Below are 7,115 nucleotides of genomic sequence, written 5' to 3' on the forward strand. Positions count from 1 at the left end.
CTTTGTGGTCGTACAAAGGGTCGTTGTACTCAGAAAAATAAGCTATATCGCTGGAAACAATAATATCAGCAATCTAAGCTTCATTTTAGGACCCAATTAGCATATAAATATAACGGCATGCTGGCAACACTGGCATCCCTTACCCTGTGAGGTGCGTTTTTCTTCAGGGTTTTATTTTCAGTATCAGGGAAAAATGGGGAAAACTGAGCGGAAACCTGAATGAATTGATTGTTTACACTTACTTGGGTGCATTCTACTTGAGTTTGAAGTGTTACAAAGGCTGTGATTCTTATTATTTTACACTTTTTTGCCTTTCTTACTGAAGAAAGGTATAGGTTTTACTTTATGGCTGGACATCATTTTCATGTTCGTAAATATGACGATTCAGCATGAATTTTAATCGGAAAAATCGTTAAAAAAACACACTGCTGTCAAGTTGAGCTTCGAATACTGGTGCCAGAATGCTGGCGCATATATGTTGTGGCTCGAGATAGACTTGTTTGTAGAAGCTTGTCTACCGATGTTTCCTACAAAATGTAAGATATCGTAGCTTTTCGGTTTCTTTTGCCCTGTCCGTTTTTGCATAACTGTCTAATGTTTATGCAAAAACTTTTGTGACATAGGACATTCATCCGGCAACAATCAATTTGTTTGCCGTGTGCTCCCAAAATCGCCTTATTAAAAGTAGGCTTCATTTTTTCGTGATTTTGTAAGTTTATTTAACAGGTTTCAATTCAATTCAATTCAATTCGGTTTTATTAGTGAATAATCATGTTACAATAAGTTCTTTTGCTGTTCATAACAGAGTTTTGGAGTTCCTTTCAGCTGTGTGTTGTGTGATTATTGCTTATAATTAAAAGATTACCAAGAGTAAGAAAAAATATAGAAAAAACTTACTAAACTTGCAAAAGAAAGGGGATAGAAATAGAAAAAAAGCTTACACTAGATGTGCTTGATCATCAGCTCCCCGAGGGCCAGGAATTGTTCCGCCTTGTTACGGCAGGTCCAAAACCGCGTCATCATCTCCCCCGCGAGAGCAAAAAACTCCGGCAGGGTGAAGAGATCTTCCTCGGTGACTCATTGCTGGGCCGCATCGCCGCTACCGGCAGCGACCACGCTTGCAAACGATCGCCCCCATCCAGGAGGGAACGCTGGGTTGTCCGCTGGAACCGTACGCTGGCCAGCTGCAGGAACGGCTGCGCTCGTACATCGCTGAGGAGGGTGGGACGCTGCTGCTTTCTTCTTCCTCTTTTCCTGCTCCTCGAGGTAGGCCTTGCGCGCGATGCATCCGTGGTAATTGCCGGTATGGTTGCCGTCACAGTTCGCGCGGCTTGGTTTGTTCTGTTTTATTTTTTCTCATAAAATTATTTTTATTAGGTCCTTTTCTGGTTGGGACCGAGTCGGCTTTTGTAATTACATTTGACTTAATAATTACAGAGGACCTTGTGTGTAAATATTAGAGGGAGGGGAGCCGATTTTGGTTTGTTCTGTGTTGTCCCCTAAGTCTGCCTTTCGTGGGAGTGCGCACGCCTCCGAGAGGTGTGATTCACCGCACTTCACGCAGCGGGGCCGGAGGTTGCAGTTCCACGAGCCGTGGCCGAATTTCTGGCAACGGTGGCATTGCGCTACGTCCGTCGGGTTCTTGGTGTAAAACCGCCAGTTTACCCAAAAACCGTCCAACGTTTTAGTCCGCCGCAGGTCTTGGATCTTGACGGTGCCGCGGTCGAAGTACAACAGGTACAGTGTGTGTACCTGTTACCGTTGTCTTGCACGAGAGCACTTTTATCTCCCGCGGTTTTATTCCGGCGTTCGAGAGGTGTCGCTTCAGGTCGGCGATCGGACGGTCTTGGTAACCCTGCAAGACTACCTTAACAGGGGGCTTCTCTGGGTCGTATGTGTAGAAGTTGAAGTTGCTACGCTTCAGTTCTTCAAGCACCAGGTCGAAATCTTTTCTGTTCAGTGTGATCACTTGCACTGCCGACCTACCGATTTTCAGACAATATCGGAGGCCTTCCAGCAAATCGTCAACATCGTCCGCCAACGTGTCCAAAACAAAAATTGGAGGTGGTCTTCGTTCCGTAGGAGAATTGTTCTTTTTTGACGTCGACACTTTTTTCCGTGCACGACCATCATCGTCGTCGTCGTCGTCGGCAGTGCTGCTACCGTCGGTGTTGTTGTTGTTGTTTTCTTCGTCGTCGCTCAGCATCTGGAATTCGTTCCTGATGGGGATGTTGGCGGATGTTGCTGTGTCACTGGTCGTGGCACCGGAGGTACCGGAACGGGTTCGCACTGGTGATCTCGGAACATATCCGGAATGTAGTAACTTTTTGTCGATTCCATCTGCGCTCACGCTCCCCTGCGCGATGGCGGCCGACACGGCGTTGGTTTGTTTACCTTTTTGCACACGGCCGGTAGACGAACTTCGCGGGTTTTTGGATGCCGCACTCGTACTGCCACGGCCACGGCCGGCCTTTGGCATGCTGGAGAAAAAAACTCGCGGGTAATCACAATCAAATACAGCGAAGAAATCCGAAAAAACGATAGAGCACTGAACACTTTACTGCTGTTTGCTCTCGTGCGTACACGGAGGTGATTTAACAGGTTTCGTTGAATTCTATTAGGAGCTTTCTAAGCTTTTCATCGTTTATATCGTTTTCAAAATTTCCAATGCTTGCGACTCCAATGGCTTTCTACCTACTTACGATTGAGTGTGTAGTGGTTTTGAAAAAAGTACTCTAGATTAACACTTCTTAGGCCACTGCAATACATAAGTATGAAAGCACGGGAACATGTCCATCCAAAATGGGTGCTGCATAAAACTTATTATTTTTAACAAATTTTCGAACAAATCAGCAGCGAATTACAAGTTTGACAGCCGAACTACACTTTAAAGTTTGTTTTGTTATTAGTTTTTGCAAAACCGCATATTTTTAACGAAAGTGTCAAAAATATTCGTAATCACCTTTTGTCTCTTGGTGGCGCTTTGTGTTAGTATGTGTGTGGTCTATGTTTGCGGACGTGCACTCAGAACAGAGAACAGTGAGAACTAGCGAAAATGCTTCGCTTTCTTCTGATACAAGTCGCCATATTGAAATTGCTTGAAGATTCATACCCGTGATTAAAGTTTATAAATGATAAATCTAAGGGTTACAGTTACTACAAAATGAATACAACTGGAAAGGATGCCAATGCCAATAGATGACCAAACTCACTCAGCCACACACTTACTGCGGCCCAAAGCTGGTTTATCCTTTTCCTTCGAAAAGCTCTCTCATGATGGGTACCCCAAACGTGGCAAAAGGCTACAAATGGCGTTTGGGTGATAGTTTTCCGGGGGGAGGATATTTGAAAGCGATTTACATCTCATTACACTTTCAAAACTCGAGCAAACACCCTCCCACACCACACCACACACGCTGGCACATTACACATTCACCACGCGCGAGCATGACTCTTTGGTCCCGGAAAAAGGCAACGTTTTGTGCAAATTTCATATATCAGTGCGGGTGGGTGCGGGTGAGTGCGGTGAATGTGAAAATCACGCACTTGCTTCGTCATTCGGAGTTTGGTTTTGAATTTTGATTGAAAGTCCGTGCCGTCTGACCCGCACCAGTCCGGTGAGCGTTGGTGGAATTTGTAATTTTGTTAAATTGATTTGTTTTGCGCTGGTGGGCAGATTTGAGCGAGTGTGATAATATGTGCGTCAAAATCTGTTGATGGGATTGAATTTGGCTTTGTTAGCTGGAATTGTAATGAGATTTGAAGTTTAATTGAAATTCGTTGGAAATGTATTAATTTCAAATTGTGATTTGAAGCATAACCAAAGCTGGGAGCAGAATTGAAACATGGTAAAAAAAATCACAAAACAATACAAAACGAGAGTCTTTTCTCTTTAAATTCTTCTGTTCTTCTGTTCTTCTGTTCTTCTGTTCTTCTGTTCTTCTGTTCTTCTGTTCTTCTGTTCTTCTGTTCTTCTGTTCTTCTGTTCTTCTGTTCTTCTGTTCTTCTGTTCTTCTGTTCTTCTGTTCTTCTGTTCTTCTGTTCTTCTGTTCTTCTGTTTTTAATGATGTTTTTTCTATGGTTCATCTATTTTTTTCTGTTCTTCTATTGTTCTATTGCTCTGTTCTTCTGTTCTTTTGATTTTCTGTTTTTACTTAAATTTTTCTGTCTTTCTGTATTTTTTTGTTCTTCTTTTCTCCTGTTCTTCTGATATTTTCTTTTCAAACTTTGCTTCCAATTAATTTTATATTACTCACAAGTCCACACAAAACGGATTTTCCACTCAGCAACCTCAATTTGAAGCGTTTCCTGCTCAACCGAACCGCCCGGATGATGTTCTTGAGGAGGCTTCTAAAGTGGCGCTTTCCGGTTCAATCTTGATCTGCGGAGGACTAACTTGCTGTTAGAAATTTGAATCCACAAATCATGTGGGGAAAAAAGTCAGCAAATGCACAGAAAAAAAATTAGGTTTTTTCTTTAAGAAAATTTCAGATTTTTATTGAAAGTTTAACAATTACTTGAAAACCACATAAATCATTTAGAGATATCTGCTAAAAAAATACCAAATTTCAGTAAAAGTCACCTTACATAAATGAACAACAATTTTAAAAATCTTTTTTTTTTCGTGCCTCTTTCAAGAAATCGCCTCTGACCACAGCCCGGAAGGGTTTCATAAACCGGAGTAAATAATTTATTTGCCCATCGAGGGCCAGATCCCGAAGAGAACGCATTCGAGGATACGGGTTTTATCGGTCCTTTCCGGCGTGCTTATTGTATGGAGCACGACCCTCACTCCGTTTTTTCTGGTGGAACCTTCTTTAAAATATCTGGGTTTTTTGGGGTTCGTTGTCTTTTTCATTTTTTGCTGTTGTTGTTTTGGTTCCCAAGTGATTTGACGTCGACCTTGCGCTGAACCCAGGTAATAATGAAGTTTGCGGTACAATTTGATTATGGTTGATGGGCGCCAGAGGAATGGACAGAATTTGTGGTTCGTTTGTGGGTTTTAAAATGTAATTTGAACTTGGAAAACAAAATTATTTGGCAGAGACTGTTTTTTTTATATTTTCAACTTTGCGTTGATGGTGTTCCTCCAAGTTATCGTTACCAAATGAAAATGATTTGTAATCAAACTTTGATTATATCTAGCCAGTTTTTTCAAGTTTTCGCATTTAAAACACAACAGTTTGCTTTTGAAAATATTTTTTTCGACTAGTGTAGCAAATCTTGCACAAATCATGATCTTTTTAACGTTTTTTTTACGTTTTTTTACGTTTTTTATACAATTTCGGAAAAGACATTGCACAGCGGTCCAGATCGCAAAATTAAGTGGAAAACGGATTTTCCGAAAAATTGTAAAGTTTTGGAGCTTTGGTGTCTTCAGAAGAGTTGTTGTAAATAAAAAGAGGCAACTTTTGGCTTGGTTGAAAATTAAGGTGGTTCACGATTAGGGTGATTTTGAAAATCAACTTTTCAGGATTATTTTTAGGAATTTTTTTGTCTTCTAGAAAGTTGTTGAGCTTGCCAATTCAAGCAACTTTGTCGAAGACACCAACATTTTATCTCGTAATCTACGCCTTCTACGACCAAATTTATAGAAAGCATCTAAGCAAACCTTCGAAAATCGGTTTCTTGAACGTGGAAATTCAGGGTTAAGTTTTAGAGAAAAGTGATATTGGGGGCACTTTCAGAACTCTAAAAAACACACATTTTTAAGTTTTTGACAAGTCAATTTGAACTTAAGGGCCAAAAGTTACAGCCTTTTTAATGATGCAAAATTTAAAACTGATGCAAAAAGATGCAAATTTAAAACTCAAATATCTCGAAAAGGCGCAAGCCAAATTTTAAGCACCATGTTGCATTTGAAAGAGGAGATCCAGCACTAGAAATGCTGAAAAAATCTCAAGGGTGTTTTTCTTTAAACTCGAGATATCTTCACCACCCTAACGAAATTCGAAAATTGTCCAAATATATGTTTTTCCATGTAATTTTCTGGCCCCAGAATTGAGCTAAAGTGTCGAAAAATCGATTTTTGGTCATATTTTTTGGTTTAAATGATAATTTTACCCAATCAAAAGTTGCTAGTACTTAAGGGGTTACATACATGTAGAAAATCTCAATATTTCATGATTCCGAATATTTATTAAATCCTTTAAAAAGATGAATTCCAATCAATCCTGAAAGTTTCATGAAGATATGTCATGATTTAAGTGAGTAGAAGACGGTTTAAGTTTAAACTTTTGCCATGCGCAAAGCGGACTGTCGAACTTTGTGAGCGTTTTTCTCTGAACAACGAGTTGATTTACGGGTGCCACGATATCTCGATAGACCAAATTGGCTGAAATTTGGGGTGAAGACTCTCAAGACATATTCCGTGTGCATGACGAAGCCCGATTTTGAAATTTTGTTTTTTTTTTAATACAAAAATCAAAAACTGACAAATTTTCATATGAAAAACACAAAAATATTTTTAACTTTTTTTAAAATAAACTTTTTTAAAATCGACTTTCGTCATGCACACGGGACCGGTTTAATTAATGAGTCTTCACCAAAATTTTGAGCCGATTTGGTCAAAGCAGTGTTGAGATATCGTGGCACCAGTTTTTTGAAACTGCTAACTTCAAATAGGCAACCAAATGTGTTCAAATTTATTTTGTTGATAGATGAAATGTTTATTTTAATGCCCTGAAAACAGATTTAAAACAAGTTCAAGCGTGTGCTCAAACCAACCTCTGCATTTTTTGCCGATTTACATGTATGTAACCCATAAGTGTTATCTATACAATTTTTTGAGGCCGGATCTAATTTTTTTGAAAACGTCGTCCGGATCTATCTTGCGACACATCGTTGGATGCGTAATCAAAAGACCTTTTGAATTGATACGGAAGATTGAAAATATGACAACCCTATCAAAAGTTATAAGCACTTTAGTCTTATTTATATACTTTTAGAGGCTGTATTCACCTAATGAATGTGAGGAAGAATCCAACTACCTAAAGGTGAAATCATCAAGTTTCAAAACTTATCGTCGATTTTTTTATGTAATAACTAAATTTGTAGGCATTTTATGCTATTTTTCATTGTTATAAAAAACAAACTTAATATTAGAACTGTATATA

Source organism: Culex quinquefasciatus, chromosome 1, assembly GCF_015732765.1.
Source record: "Culex quinquefasciatus strain JHB chromosome 1, VPISU_Cqui_1.0_pri_paternal, whole genome shotgun sequence".
Lineage (NCBI taxonomy): Eukaryota > Metazoa > Arthropoda > Insecta > Diptera > Culicidae > Culex > Culex quinquefasciatus.